Source organism: Amblyraja radiata, chromosome 4, assembly GCF_010909765.2.
Source record: "Amblyraja radiata isolate CabotCenter1 chromosome 4, sAmbRad1.1.pri, whole genome shotgun sequence".
In the NCBI taxonomy this organism is placed as follows: Eukaryota; Metazoa; Chordata; class Chondrichthyes; order Rajiformes; family Rajidae; genus Amblyraja; species Amblyraja radiata.
The window spans coordinates 71687934-71704952 of NC_045959.1; positions in this window are offsets into that span (position 1 = coordinate 71687934).

Here is a 17019-nt window from a genome sequence, read left to right on the forward strand (position 1 = left end):
TTTAAATCACTTTTCTACTAGTATATTCCGCACTCTGTATCTTCCTCTTTACTCTATCTATTGAATTTGATTGTATGACATGGTTGTATGTACAGTATGTATAGTATATCTGATCTGTTTGGATAGCATGTAAAACAAAGTTTTTTGCTGTACCTGGGTACACATGACAATAATAAACCAAAACGTAAACCATGCATATCTGCAGGTATAATGATGAAGTCAATCTATTGCTACAATTACCCAATATACTAACGGAAAGGGAGAAGAGAAACAATCACTTGTGGTGTACTGCTCATGGATGGAGCGAGTGAAAGCCAGCTTAAAATATTGGGAATAGACACAAAATGCTGGAGTAACTCAGCGGGACAGGCAGCATCTCTGGAGTAAAGTATTGGGAGGTGGCCTCTGAATTTTCTTGTTGCATTCAATAATTCTTTGGCTTGTCGAATGTCTGGTCAGTTCAGGAAGGCTACAGGTTGGTGGCCATCTTGGAAGGGGCAATCTTGATTATTTTGATAAGAGATTAAGCCATTATATCAACCTCCTTTTTATGCCATTACATTTCCACAGGGCAAATCAAATTCTACCTGCCACCAGCCAGAGTGCAATTCCTTCTGATATAAAATGGGGTCAGGCAACATACTTAAATCTCGATGTTTCGTAATCATAGACAGCAATTAAGCTGTTTTAAAAATAGCTCCATCTGATGCAAAAAGTACTTTCCCAACCAAAAAGCGTATAGTTGATTTTTACTGAAATCCTTCCTTCTGAGAAGGAAAATACTTTAAGCACCGGAAATTAATTTATGTAATATCAGTAAATCAGCCCTATTTCCCTTCCTTTATACCATAAACTATCATTGTTGTTTTTACATTAGTTAGAACATTGTGACGAAACCAATAGAGAACACAGATGCTAGAATCTCAAATAACAAACAATCTCCTGTAGGGATTCAGGTGGAGTTACCAAATATTTTAGAATAGTCATAAATGCACCATTCTTTCCAAACCGTCTTACTTAAATTAAACAAAATTTCCTTTAAACAATCCACGCTAGTTTTCAATTATTAATTCAATTTCCCCCAAAAGCAGTTCAACCTCAAACGTCGACCATTCACACAGAGTGTTGTGAGTCTGTGGAATTCTCTGCCTCAGAGGGCGGTAGAGGCCAGTTCTGTGGATACTTTCAAGGGAGAGCTAGATAGGGCTCTTAAAGATAGCGAAGTCAGGGTATATTTGGAGAAGGCAGGATCGGGGTACTGATTGGGGATGATCAGCCATGATCACATTGAACGGCGGTGCTGGCTCGAAGGGCCGAATGGCCTACTCCTGCACCTATTGTCTATTGTCTATTGTCTATTCCTCCACAGATACTGGTTGACATTTGAGGTCGACATGCTGCATCAGTGCAGAAATTTGCGATGGGTGGTTTTTAATGGTGAGATGTTTCTGCATTGTGTGCAATGAGTCAACATCAATCACACACATGGTCAGTTCTACATTCCAGATGCTGCATATATCTATACTTGTTTAAGATCCTAAACTTGCAATATTGTTTACTAACTTGACCCAGAATGTTGACTCTTTATCTTTTCAGAAATGGTGCCTGAGTTTTCCAACATAGTTTTAGTCTTCCTGATATTTGTTATGATTCTTACAGTCTACTGTATTTTTAGAAATTGAATCATCAGTAAACTTTTAAAATTATGCCTTACTAATATATATCACATAAGGCAGCGAGCTTAATAAACATGCTCAGGAAGACCACAACATACTCTCTACATTTGATATGAAATCATTCACAAACACCATTTACTTTTTAATGCCTGACTAGTTTTGTGTACAGGCTGCCACTCTACTTTAATTCCTTTAACTTCAATTTTACTTAACAACAGTATTTTGCCAAATATTTTCAATAGACATACATGCACCATTTTTCCAATCCACCATCTATACATAACTAAAACTGATCATCTGCTCTTCCGGTTTGCGCGGTTTTACTATTTGTGCAGAAACGGTACGCGATAGTGCTACGATTTTTCGCCAGCTCACTCATCGTTCTCCTGAGCTGCAAGTGCAACAAGTTTTCTTCTGATCGGTCGAAAATAGTAAAAGTTAGCGAGGTTTAAAAATCTTAAAAACCGCACGTGCGCAGATTGGTCTCCACTCCTGTCAGGAGATTCGTCTCCTCTCCTGTTAGTCACCCGGGACGGCGACGCGCAGGCCGGGACGGCAACGCCCCTTTTGGCGCACCATCGCCACACCGATTGGCCGGCTCCTCTGTCACAATAAAGCTGAAGGAGCAGAGCGAGCAGAGTGCGCAGCGGCCCAGAGCCTGGCTGACTGCGAGGCCCATTGCTGCGGGGGGGATTGAGGGAGCCATGTGCTGGTTGGGTCGGGCACTGGTGGGGCCTGGGGTCGGACACTGGTTGGGCCGGGCGTTGCTGGGGCCGGGCGCTGCTGGGGATGGGCGCACCGCCTCACAGCTCCAGCCCCTTCCCTTCTGGTCGCCTTCGCTGGCTCCTGCTCCCCTTCCCCATGATAGCCCCCTCTCCCCCATGGCTCTTCCCCATCTTTTCTCTGAGCTCTCTCCCCCCCCCCCCCCACACCCTCCCCCGCCCACACCCCCTTCCATAGTCACCCCAACCCAACCATAAATAAGGGAACCCCAAACATCCTATTAATTCATTTCTGCGTGAAACATCAAATATTGATTAAAACCGACACATGCACTGACATTCTAAACAACTCATTCTGACCTGAACAATGTCCTTACCCGAGCTGGCACATCATGTCCCAACCCGACTTCAACTTCAAAGTGCAAATTTGAAACAAACAGTCAAGAGCATTATTCCACTGGTTGAATAACTATGTTCTAAATTCAGGTCATAATTTAGATAATATTTCTAGCATCCTTTTTGCTTTAGTTTCCTCAAATCTTAAGTTTCCTTCAAAATCATATCTCAGATATCTCCTTTCAAAACAAAGTCATTTCTCCAGATATTTATTATAAAAATCTTATCCATGGCGTTAAAGATCATCCTTTTGTCTCTTCCTAATCAATATTTGAATATCAATGCTATCAATATTTGAATATCCACCTCTCATTCTAGTGATCACAGCTGCATGCTGTATTCAAGAGCTGTATCGTGATCCGAACTTCCTCACATTTCTATTGCTCCAGGCAAACATTCCACCAGCTTTGTTGATTACTAACCTATTTTACTTGCATACGTTCAATGTTGAGTGGTCCAAATTATGGACTTCACTTTCATCTCAGCTATTTCAGGACTATTTATAGAAAAGTATGCAACTTATTTCCTTCCAGTAAACAAAACTTTATGTTTGTCTGTACTAAATGATATTGTAATTGTTCCTGCCATCGTAGGCCTCCCTCGGTCACGACTGACCATGGGTGATGCATCTTAGTTGTTGGCTGCTTGCCCCAAACCTCAGCTGGAGTAGCGTCACTTGTGTCAAAGGTTGCATTTGTGTGTGGTCTCTGGTTTGTTGAAGTTGCTGCGCTCCTTTCTGCGTGCCCGCTTGTCTGCCGCAATGTTCAATAGTTTCTCTTCCCCCGTTTTGAGATGTTGGTTCAGGGTACCTCTCCACCTCGTGCGGTCAGCTACAACACTCTGCCAGGACTCTACATCAATGTCGAGCGCCTTCATATCTCTCTTGCTGACATCCTTGTAACGCAGCTGGGGGCGGCCGATGGTTCTACTCCCAGATGTCAGTTCTCCATAGAGGATGTCTTTTGGAATACGGCCATCCTCCATGCGGTGGGCATGGTCCAGCCACCACAGTCTGCGCTGCCTGAGTAGAGTGTACATACTGGGAAGGCCAGCGTGAGACAGGATCTCAGTGTTGGACACTCTGTCTTGCCAGGATATGCCCAGGATACGGAGGATGCTTCTCAGGTGGAAGGTGTTGAGTCTTCTCGCCTGCCTGCCTAGGATTCCTAGTGGCGGCGCGGCTCTGGCTGCAGCGGCTCTCCGGCAGTCCTGTTTGTTTTGTGTTTTTTGGGTTGTTTATTTTCGTTTTGGTTAGTCTAGTTTTGGTTTTTAGTTTGTGTTTTTGGGGGGGGGGGGTTGAAACGGGGCTTGCTGTCTCTCCCTGCGGGGGAATGCGACTTTTTTGTCGTATTCCCCTTCTCTGCCTCCGTCTGCGCTGAGGCCTAATGGCGGAGCTGGCGACCTCGAGGCTCAGGAGGCAGAGCCCGCCAGGACTCGCACTGAGCTCGCTCCCGTGAGGACGGCCCGGCTCGGGGCTGGAACAGGGCTTTCGTGAGGGGCTGTGACGGCTGGCCCGAGGAAGGAACGGTGCTCCCGTCGGAGTGGCCGAGCTCGGCGAGGTACGGCGTTCCCAGCCCGAGGGAGGAGCGGCGCCCGGTCGGGGCGGCCCAGCCCGAGGGAGAAGCGGCGCCCGGTCGGGGCGGCCCAGCCCGAGGGAGAAGCGGCGCCCGGTCGGGGCGGCCCAGCCCGAGGGAGAAGCGGCGCCCAGTCGGGGCGGCCCAGTCCGAGGGAGGAGCGGTGCCCGGTCGGGGCGGCCCAGTCCGAGGGAGGAGCGGCGCCCAGTCGGGGCGGCCTGGCGCGAGGGAGGAGCGGCGGCCTGGCGCGAGGCTGAGACGGTGGCAGTACTCACGTGAGGGCGATCCGGCTCGGGGCTGGAACGATGCTCCGGGGGCTGGGACGGCAGTTCTGGCGGCGGTGGCCTGAGACCGGGGTTCGGCCGCGGGCCAGCGGCTGCGTCAGCAGGTCTGGTGAGCGGCAGCTACGAGCACCCCGGGCCGCGGTGTTTGAGCCGCAGGACAGGTTTTAACATCGCCCGGGGGGGTATCGCCTCAGCGCAGAAGGAGAAGAGGAGGGAAGAGACTGCAGCCCTAAGACTTTTGCCTCCATCACAGTGAGGAGATGTTGGGTGGACTCACTGTGGTGGATGTTAATATGTGTTTATTGTTGTTTTATATTGTATTGTATTGTATGTATGACTGCTTAAATTTCGTTCAGACTTCGGTCTGGATGACAATAAAAGGCTATTCTATTCTATTCTATCTATGTAGTACATGTTTCACTGCCATACAGCAGCGTGCCGATGACACAGGCATTGTAGACTGCTATCTTTGTCTTCACTGTCAGCTTTGGGTTGATCCACACTCGAGTTGTGAGGTGAGCGAGAGTTGTACCTGCCTTTCCGATCCTCTTATCAATCTCTGTGTCCAAGTAGAGGTTGTCGGTGATGGTGGAGCCGAGGTTCGTGAACTGATGGACGGCATCAAGTTCGTAGTCATCGATGGTGATGACAGGCAGCGCCTCTGTATCCTGCCCCTAGACGTTCATCTTCTTCAGGCTAATGGTCAGCCCGAAGTCCTTGCATGCCCGATAGAAGCACTCCATCGGTGACTGTAGTTCCTGCTGGGTGTGGGACACAACTGCGGCGTCGTCGGCAAACAACATGTCTCTGATGAGAGCTTCACGTACTTTTGTCTTTGCTCTGAGGTGGGTGCGGTTGAAGAGCCTGCCATATGTGTACTATAACAACTTAGTGAAATTTAAAGATAGTCACTAATGTTGAATGTTCTTAACAAGTTTCTGGAAAATGTAATTGTTCGTATATTCTGAACGAGGTCTGCTGTCTACAGACACATCTGTTGAATATCATCTCCATTTCCAGAAACCCAAAAGCATGGCATGGGGGCTATTGTGCCAGAGTCCCCATCCCTCTAAACCCGGGTAACAGCTTTGTTAATTTAAAAAGACTGAACTAATTAAAAACATGAAACTAAAAATCTTACCATCCTTTTTTGCCTGCTAATTTGAAGATTTAAAATTCAAGTTCAAGTTCAAGTTAAAATTTTGAAGTTTGAAAATTAAAATCCCCTTTGAGATTAATAGCGTGTGGGATCATACTCTTTGTCGACTTTGGTATAGTATCTGAGAGGCAGGTCCTCATCATGATACTGGAAAATACCTGTAACCCAGGTCTCACAAATGGGCACCATGATACTTCTCTTAGACTGGTCAATTTTGCAAAAACAATGAAGGAATTGCACTACTCGAATAAATTGATGAACCGACTGAGTTTGTTGCACACGCCAACAGCTTTTGTGGCTGATTTCATGGTATCAGCCCACAATTGCTGCAACTTTAGGCCAGGCTAAACTTTAGGATGGGCTCCATCCTGACTATGGATGCTGTCTTTGCAGAGTTTCTACGTTGTCCCTGTGACTGCTTGGGTTTTCTCCGGGTGCTCTGCTATCCTCCCACATTCCAAAGATGTGCAGGTTTGTAGGTAACAGGCTTCTGTAAATTGCCCTTAGTATGTAAGAAATAGAACTGGTGTGCAGGAAGGAAGTGCAGATGCTGGTTTATACCAAAGTAGACACAAAATTCTGGAGTTTTGGGTCAGAACCCTTCTTCAGTCTGAAAGGTAGAGGCGGATGGGGGGGATGGGGGGGGGGGGGGGGGGGGGGGAGGGAGGGGAGTTGCAGGTGATAAAGGACCAGATACAATCAGGACCTGCAACTGATGACCTCAGGAAGGTTGGAGTACATAATGGGCCATTGTTGGCTGGGGAAGATATATAGAAAATAGGTGCAGGAGTAGGCCATTCGGCCCTTCGAGCCTGCACCGCCATTCAATCTGATCATGGCTGATCATCCAACTCAGTATCCCGTACCTGCCTTCTCTCCATACCCCCTGATCCCTTTAGCCATAAGGGCCATATCTAACTCCCTCTTAAATATAGCCAATGAACTGGCCTCAACTACCCCCTGTGGCAGAGAGTTCCAGAGATTCACCACTCTGTGTTAAAAATGTTTTTCTCATCTCGGTCTTAAAGGATTTCCCTCTTATCCTTAAGCTGTGACCCTTTGTCCTGGACTTCCCCAACATCGGGAACAATCTTCCTGCATCTAGCCTGTCCAACCCCTGAAGAATTTTGTAAGTTTCTATAAGATCCCCCCTCAATCTTATAAATTCTAGCGAGTATAGGCCGAGTCTATCCAGTCTTTCTTCATATGAAAGTCCTGACATCCCAGGAATCAGTCTGGTGAACCTTCTCTGAACTCCCTCTATGGCAATAATGTCCTTCCTCAGATTTGGAGACCAAAACTGTACGCAATACTCCAGGTGTGGTCTCACCAAGACCCTGTACAACTGCAGTAGAACCTCCCTGCTCCTATACTCAAATCCTTTTGCTATGAAAGCTAACATACCATTTGCTTTCTTCACTGCCTGCTGCACCTGCATGCCTACTTTCAATGACTGGTGTACCATGACACCCAGGTCTCGTTGCATCTCCCCTTTTCCTAATTGGCCACCATTTAGATAATAGTCTGCTTTCCTGTTTTTGCCACCAAAGTGGATAACCTCACATTTATCCACATTATACTGCATCTGCCAAACATTTGCCCACCCAGCCTATCCAAGTCACCTTACAGTCTCCTAGCATCCTCCTCACAGCTAACACTGCCCCCCAGCTTAGTGTCATCCGCAAACTTGGAGATGTTGCCTTCAATTCCCTCATCCAGATCATTAATATATATTGTAAATAGCTGGGGTCCCAGCACTGAGCCTTGCGGTACCCCACTAGTCACTGCCTGCCATTGTGAAAAGGACCCGTTTACTCCTACTCTTTGCTTCCTGTTTGCCAGCCAGTTCTCTATCCACATCAATACTGAACCCCCAATACCGTGTGCTTTAAGTTTGTATACTAATCTCTTATGTGGGACCTTGTCGAAAGCCTTCTGAAAGTCCAGATACAACACATCCACTAGTTCTCCCCTATCCACTCTACTAGTTACATCCTCGAAAAATTCTATAAGATTCGTCAGACATGATTTACCTTTCGTAAATCCATGCTGACTTTGTCCAATGAATTCACCACTTTCCAAATGTGCTGCTATCCCATCTTTAATAACTGACTCTAGATGTGCTAACGAGAAGGATACAAGGATGCAAGGATGCAAGGATGCAAACAGTGGAACTTGTAGGACGACTATGGTGGGGGAGGGGGTGGGAGAGGGAATGCAGGAGTGAACTCAATTTTCCAGAGGGCCTGTTTCCACAGTGTATCTCTAAGCATCTGAGTGTGCTGCATCATTGATCTTAACCACAGATTACAAGATTAGCATAGAACCATCTCATTTGTTTGGGGCAAGATGGATTGTACTCAAACATGAACATTTTTGGTTGATGTGGCTCTGCTCAGGATCTGACTAAGAGGATAAAGAGGAGGCTATTAAACAATCCTAGCACAGGAAGAAAGTCCTACTGAAGTCAACATTAATTGGATGAAACCGCTGCCCGAAGGAGCATAATAGACTTTATTTTAAATTGATTTAATTCAGTTAATATAAATGAATTTAATTGTTTTATTCATATAATCGTATTTTTAGTGCTTTGTATAATTAATTTTATTTCGAAGTCCAGTGAGTGACTACGTGAAGAGCCCGCCAGTCCGCATGCGCGTCAATAAGCGGAACACATGGGGCGCGAGTCGGAGCAGTTCGCAACTGCTCTGGCAGGTAAGTAATTTTACTTTCAGCGGGCTGCTGCGGACAGCGGGCCTGGAGTAGCTGATGGAGGTGGCCGGTCTTGGGCCGTGGAGGCTCCTTTAGGAGCTAGATTCAATTTGAGGCTGGAGCAGGTCGGCCGAATTTGGAGGCTGCCATGGAAGCTCCATAGGAGCTCGGTTTCGTTATTGCCTGCCGGCTTTGGAGCTCCATACGGGAGCAGGTGGACAGATTTTAGGCCACCGTGGAAGCTCCATTAGGGGGAAGCCTATTTTCAGCTGTGTCACCTGTGGAGCAATACCTGGTGCAGGGTTGCGTCATGATAATTTCCGCTCAGTAGAGGGGACTGTTGGAGATCTTTCATAAGAGACCCCAACCATGTAGATATCGACAAAGCCGTCAAATCTTTGATCCAATCTCAATGCTTCTGTTTAAATCATATGGACTGTGACAACACCTGGCAGGGTTGCAGTATTTTTCCCAATCTGTCTAGCGGACTATCGGGAAGGGGCGACTCCGATTATAATGCCGGCTCATCCGAGTCATATGGGGGCCAGAGGCCTGAGGAAACAACACCTGGTACAGGGTTGCGCTCTATTTCCTCCCTGAAATACTCCGTTGAGACTCCAGAAGGGAGCAAGGACTCAGAGTCACTAGCAGGTGCAACCTGTCTGGTAAGTATAATAAATAATGATGATTTATATCGACAGAGTGCCGATTCGACTCCTAGAGGGAGCAGCTTGGCAACGCCGAGTCTGGGCAAAGTCAAAGCCAAATCTGTGGGACAAGTCCTGTCGGACGAATTGGGTTATAGGGATTCTGTCCCCACATCTATGGCAGATGTGATTGGCCATTTGTCTCAATTGGAACATCTGATGAATCAGATGGTGGCACGAGAAATGCTCCGTGTTACGGAGGCATATACAGGCAGTTCGAATTATACGCCTGAGGCAGCTCCTGGTTCAGGGTTGCAATATTCCTCTCACTTGGACGAAAGGAGTGTTGGAGATGGTGCCAAATAATATGCTCCGTGTTACGGAGGCATGGACAGGCAGTTCAAGTCATATGCCTGTAGCAACACCTGGTTCAGGGTTGCAATATTCCTCCCACTTGAAAGACTATCGGAGATGGTGTCACAAAATATGCTCTGTGCTACGGAGGCATGCATAGGCAGTTCAAGTCATACGCATGTGGCAACGCCTGGTTCAGGGTGCACTATTTCTCCCACTCTAAGGGAGTGTCAGAGATCAGTATGGAGCTGACTCCGAACATGACTATGTGCCTGAATCCCATGCTTTAATGCATGATGTACGAGAGTCGCATAAGGAAGAGCTGCCTGCTCTTGCCTCTAAATTTGCTGTTCCCTCGGGAACAGGCAAGCCACTACAAGAGGAATTGGCCAGCGTCATCAGCTATCTAACATCACACCAGCTGAAGAAATGACAAGTATGACAGACAGGGTCTGCAAATGGAACTTCGCTAAAGTTCCAACAAGCAAATCGACCCGGGTTCAGAGACGCTGGCAGGTAAGGTCTCTTTATTAACCTCCGTAAAACTCCGAAATGGAGTAGTCTGTCGGCCCAGGTTTGGGTTTACTGGCAGCATGGGCTGTCTAGAATTTTTTCACTCTCTCTGGGATAGATCAGGTAGATGCAGAGACATTGGCAGGTTGCCTTGCATAGTAACCTCTGTAAGTTCCAAGTAGGAAGAGCTTGGTTACCCAGGGTAGACCATCATGGAACTGGCTGGCCATATGGGACATAATGACCAGGGAAGCACTGCCTCATAATCTGTGATTGAGGTTATCAGACTGCTCGGTAGAATGAAGTAGTTGAAGTCTGAGATTCCCCCCCCCCCCCCCGATGCAGGAGCTTGATCGCCCCGATGAGGAGGCCCGTCGCCAGCTATGGGAATAAGATCGGCCCGACAATAGAAAATTAGAGGCCCCCGACTGCTGTAGGACAAAGAAGGGAGAGATTGAACTTTTTTTCGCCTTCCATCACAGTGAGGAATGTGGAGGAGTCACTGTGGTGGATGTTTATATTAAAATGTATTTTGTGTATTCTGTTACTTTTTATTGGTATGACTGTATGGCAAATCAAATTCCTCGAATGTTGCCAAACATACTTGGCAAATAAAGTATTATGATTATGATCATGATTATGAAAGATTCCCTTATGATGTTGCAAAGTATTATCTATCCTTAGGCTGATGAAACCAAGCTCTTTTGAAAGATTTCACAGCTCTACTTCAAAGGAAAGGAAGGGAGTTCTCTGTGTCCCAGCCAACCTATAACTAACAACCATTATCGTTGAAATTGTTTGCCTCAAGTTCTCTATGTTGCCTTGCTGTGTATATATTAGCCATTGCTTTTCCTACACTGCATCTGATTGTACTTCTAATGAGTAGCTGTTGTGTTTTTTTGGAATAATTAAATGCCTTGAGGGATGATCTCTAAATACAAATCTCGTTTCATCATTTTGCCTTTAAATTCACACATTGGAAAATTGTAAGGAAAGTACTTCAAGAAAATGCTTTCTTAGTTGCTGCCTCACAGATTATTTAATAATAATAATAATAATAATGGATGGGATTTATATAGCACCTTTCTAATACTCAAGGCGCTTTACATCGCATTATTCATTCACTCCTCAGTCACACTCGGTGGTGGTAAGCTACTTCTGTAGCCACAGCTGCCCTGGGGCAGACTTACGGAAGCGTGGCTGCCAATCTGCGCCTACGGCCCCTCCGACCACCACCAATCAGTCACACACATTCACACACAGGCAAAGGTGGGTGAAGTGTCTTGCCCAAGGACACAACGACAGTATGCACTCTAAGCGGGATTCGAACCGGCTACCTTCCGGTTGCCAGCAGAACACTTAGCCCATTGTGCCATCTGTCGTCCCGATGGTTTGGATAAGGTTTGGCTTGAGAGTAGGGTTGCCAACTTTCTCTCTCCCAAATAAGGGACAAATAAGGGACAAATTCCCGACGGCAATTCATTGACCGACTCGGCAATGGCTGGGTGGATGATAAGTTGGCCCGGGTGCTGGACTGCACACAAAGCCCAGCCGGCAGGCCAGCTGAAGAATTTTGGCCCGGCACCGGACTTTGCGCGCGACGTCAAGCGCAAAGTCCAGCACCCCATCCAATTCATGAAACGATGATCGGCCGTGAGAAGAAGGAGTGTGGTGTCAGCGGTAAGCGAAGGTCCGAAGGTCGGACAGCTGGCTGGGCTACCGACCGACTGGGCCACGGGTGAGGTGCTGCTGCTACACTCCATGGGCTGCATTATGTCGGGACGGGTGAGGCGGGGCCAGACGTGGTTCTCCGACCCAACAGTCCTCTTGACCCAAGTAATAGCAGTCAAATACGGGACAAGGGCGGTCCCGTATGGGACAAACCAATTTAGCCTAATATACGGAATGTCCCGGCTAATATGGGATAGTTGGCAATCCTACTTGACAGACACACCTTTTTGTTACGTACCACAACAAAGAAGGTCATTCATTCCATCAGTCCTATGCCCTTTCCCAGTAGAACATAGAAAAGTACTGCATAGGAACAGACACTTTGCCCACAATGTCTCTCCGGAACATGATGCCAAGAGAGAATAATTTCATCTGCCTGCACACAATAATAATAATAATACATTTTATTTATGGGCGCCTTTCAAGAGTCTCAAGGACACCTTACAAAAATTTAGCAGGGAGAGGAAAAACATGTAAGGGGAATGAAATAAATAGTAGAGACATGACTAGTACACAAAGTAAAGACAGAATTCAATACAAAACACAATATGAGGCAATTAATGCACAGATGAAAAGGGAGGGGGACGTGGGGCTAAGGATAGGCAGAGGTGAAGAGATGGGTCTTGAGGCGGGACTGGAAGATGGTGAGGGACACAGAATTGCGGATCAGTTGGGGGAGGGAGTTCCAGAGCCTGGGAGCTGCCCTGGAGAAGGCTCTGTCCCCAAAACTGCGGAGGTTGGACTTGTGGATGGAGAGGAGACCGGCTGATGTGGATCAGAGGGACCGTGAGGGTTGGTAGGGTGAGAGGAGGTCAGTGAGATATGGGGGGGCCAGATAGTGGAGGGCTTTGTAGGTGAGGATCAGGATTTTGTAGTTGATCCGGTGGGAGATGGGAAGCCAGTGAAGTTGTTTGAGGACTGGAGTGATGTGATGCCAGGTTTTGGTGTGTGTAATGAGTCGGGCGGCTGCGTTCTGGACCAGTTGGAGTCGGTTGATGTAGGTGGAGCTGATGCCAAGGAGAAGTGAGTTGCAGTAGTCCAGTCGGGAGAAGATGAAGGCATGGATGAGTCTTTCAGCAGCGGGAGGTGTGAGAGAGAGTCTGAGTTTGGCGATGTTGCGGAGATGAAAGAAGGAGGTTTTAATGACATGGCGGATGTGAGGCTCAAGGGAGAGGGTGGAATCAAAGATCACGCCAAGGTTGCGGGCCTGGGGAGATGGGGAGACAGTGGTGCCGTCGATGGTGAGAGTGTATTTATTGATTTTGCTGAGTGTGGCTTTGGAGCCTATGAGGAGGAATTCTGTCTTATCGCTGTTGAGTTTGAGGAAATTATGTTGCATCCAGGTTTTTATAGCTGACAAACAGGAGTTGATATGGGAGAGGGGGGGGTTGTGGGGGGATTTGGTGCCGAGGTAGATCTGGGTGTCATCAGCGTAAGTGGAAGTCCAGGTTGAAGTGGCGGAGTATCTGACCAAGGGGGAGGATGTAGATGATGAAGAGGAGGGGGCCGAGTACGGAGCCTTGGGGAACGCCTTGAGTGACTGTGGCTGTAGCAGAGGTGTGGTTGTGGAGAGAGATGAAGTGGGATCTGTTGGAAAGGTAGGAACGGAGCCAGCTGAGTGCAGAGCCTTCAATGCCGAGGTCTTTGAGTCTCCTTCATATCCTTCCTGCATATCCATGTACTTCATAAAATGCACTATAATATTTGCTTTCACCACCAACCCTGAAAGCATGTTCCAGACACCCACACCTGTGTAAGAAAAAAACGCCCCACACATCTCCTTTAAACGTTGCTCCGCTAACCTTCAAGCTATATCCTGTAATCTTTGACATTTGACATGTTAATTGTAAAGATATGAAGCATAGGAGAGATATCTGCTCCATGTACAATGATATAGTAAGCGCTTTATATGTAGGCACTAAGCCCTACTGCAAGCATAACAATAAAACATATAACATCAGGCCTGGCTGGAATCAGTATGCAGCTGAGTATCGTGCTGAAGCCCGTGAAGCCACTAAATCATGGGCTATTGCAGGTAGATCCAGACAGGGGCCTGTGTTTGCGTACAAGAAGCTCACTAATGCAAGATATAAGTATGCTGTTCGCTTCATCTGTAAAAATGAGCAAGCTATGAGGGCTGATTCCATAGCTAAGAAGCTGCTAAGTAACAATGCTACTGATTTTTGGAAAGAAGTGATAGCACTTAACAGTTGCAAAACATCTCTACCATGCACTATAGATGGAATCTCCGGAACAGCTAATATCGTGGAGTTATGGCGACAACATTATAGTACTTTATTCAACTGTGTCCAAGGTGATTTGTATAGGGTGGACAATATTGAGAGTAATGACTCAATGGTGATTATGTCACATGAGGTGTATCATGCTATGAACAAGCTGTCCAACAACAAAGCAAATGACTTGGATCATATTTCTGCTGAACATCTTAAGTATGCGAGTATGAGGATAGCTCCTCTCCTTGCTATTTGTTTTACTGGCTTTATGATTCATGGCTGGTTACCAGACTCAATGTTGTCTGTTCTGTTAGTGCCAGTCATTAAGGATAAAGCTGGTAAAGCAGGCAGCCTAAATAATTACAGGCACATAGCTTTAGCCAGCATATTGTCAAAAGTCTTAGAAAGAGTTCTGCTGGATAGAGTAAATAAGTTTGTTAACTCCACAGATAACCAGTTTGGTTTTAAAACTAAACATGGCACTGACGCATATATGCCCCAAAGGAGATTGTAAACAAATATAGAGGCAAAAACTCTTCAATTCCTATGTGCTTTATTGATGCTTCCAAAACCTTTGATCATGTTAATCACAGAAAGCTGTTTGTTAAAATGAGTCAAAGAGGGGTGCCTAAAACATTGTGAGAATTCTAGATTACTGGTTTGCCCACCAGACTATGCAAATAAAATGGGGCAATTGGGTCTCAGCCCCATTTGGGGTTAGCAATGGTGTTAGACAAGGGGGGATTTTGTCCCCAATCCTTTTTAATCTTTATATTGATGATCTGCCCAAACTATTGAAAGCCTGTAACACTGGATGCATAATTGGTAATATTTTAGTGAACCATATTATGTATGCAGATGATCTTGTGGTCTCTACTCCATCTAGAGCTGGTCTCCAGCAGCTCCTTACTATATGTTATGTGTATGGTGTGGAACATGATATTAAATAGAATGCTTGTAAGAGTGTTGTTATGATCTGTAGAACCAAAGAGGATAAATGTCTAAAATTTCCTGATTTTACATTGTCTGTCAATGATCTTAGTGTCTGTAATAAGGTAAAATATCTAGGGCATTTTATTACAGAACAAATGACAGATGATGAGGATATTTATAGGCAACGACACATGCTGTATGTACAGGCGAATATTCTCTTGCTTAAGTTTGGTGCGTGTGCAGATGTGGTGAAGATATCACTGTTTAGAGCATATTGCACACCACTCTATACTGTGCACATGTGGTTGAACTATGGAAAGACAAGTTTGCAGAGACTAAAGGAGTCCTATAATGATGCCATGAGAACACTGCTAAGGAAACCTAGATGGTGTAGTGCTAGTAACATGTTTGTGGCTGCAGGAGTCAGTACTTTAGAAGCTATCCTAAGAAATCATATGTATAAATTAATTTGCAGGATAAATCTCTAAAAATGTAATTATTGTGGCCTTGTCAAACATAAGGTTTAGCACTACACGCTACGAATCCCAGTTGTGGAAACACTGGCATCGTTGTCTCGTTGTAGGACATTGATCATTCTTTTTTATTCTGGATTTTAATTCATGTATTGTGTTTTTTTTAATATATATAATTTATGATAAGTGATATACTAAAATGTCTATATGTATTTTATGATGTTTTTATATGCAATGTATTTTTATGTAATGTTGTCCCTTGTCTGGACCATGAGTCCAAAATAAAGTTTATTAAATTAAATTTAAATTAAATTTCTGCCCTGGGAAAAAAACATTCTGACTGTCAACCTTATCAGGTTAATTCATAATTTTAGTTACTTTTATTAAGTCTCCTCTCAACTTCTAACATTCCAGACAACATAATCCAAGTTTGTCCAACCTCTCCTTGTAGCTGAAAACTCCTAATCCAGGCACCATTCTGGTAGACCTTTTCTGCACCCTCTCCAAAGCCTTCACATCTTCCTGTGGTGGCCAGAACTGCAAACAATACTCTGCAGCCTAATCAAAGTCTTCTGGAGCTATAATTCCTTTATTTCTCCCCCCACCCCCCCTTGTGTCCTTTTGGGCTCACACCCACGTTTATATCTCTGGCCTTTGTCCAACAATCTGCCTGTGTTCACCTATAATCAGCCATACTCTGGCCTGCCCCTCCTCTCTTCTAGCTTTCTCCCCCCTCCCTCCCATCTGCAATCAAGGGTGAAGAAGGCCCTTGTCACATATTCATGGTCTCCAGAAATGCTGCCTGACCCATTGTGTTACTCCATCACTATATTTTTCTTATAGAGCTACCTCAGGACTTCCTGACTCGTTTGCTCTTACAATCAACACCAATGAATACAAACGATCCCATCTGTCTCATTCCCTGTCTCCTATACCCCTGCAACTTATTTCCTCTCAACTGCCAATAACCCATGCTGTATTATATCAACCATTTAATTTACAGCAACCAATTAATCCACCAGCACATACGATTTTGATTTGGGAGAAAATTAGAGCACCCAGAGGTAGCCCATACAGTCACGAAAAGTATTAACAACTCCACACAGACAGCAGTCAAGGTCAGGATCAAACAGAATCCCAGAAGTAATCACAGAAGGCATATGAAAAAACAATTATTCTGAATGGTAGCTCACAATCTCTGGGACACTATATGCAGTGGATAAAGTAACTTGCAGTTAAAAACTGGGGAAATCTCCTTTTTTACTTGATCATCATGGAACTCACGTACTATTGGAATGGAATGACATCTCCTCATTCATGAGTGACTCATTCACTGGCATTCACTGACTCATTAACATTTTGATCTAGAACTTAGAATATCCTTTCACAAGCAATTCTTGCACAGCGCTTCTTGAAACATCAAGCCCTCATGTTATAGGGGGGGCTTCGTGGGTGCATGGATGTTGCCACCTATAAAGATTACATTCAGGTGCTTACTGATAACATCTAACGCTGTAATCATTATATCACAGGAGAGGCAGGCAACATCTGAGGCTCCCAGAAAGAAGAGAGCAAACAAAGATAGAGATCCAAATTGTGAAACTCCATGGG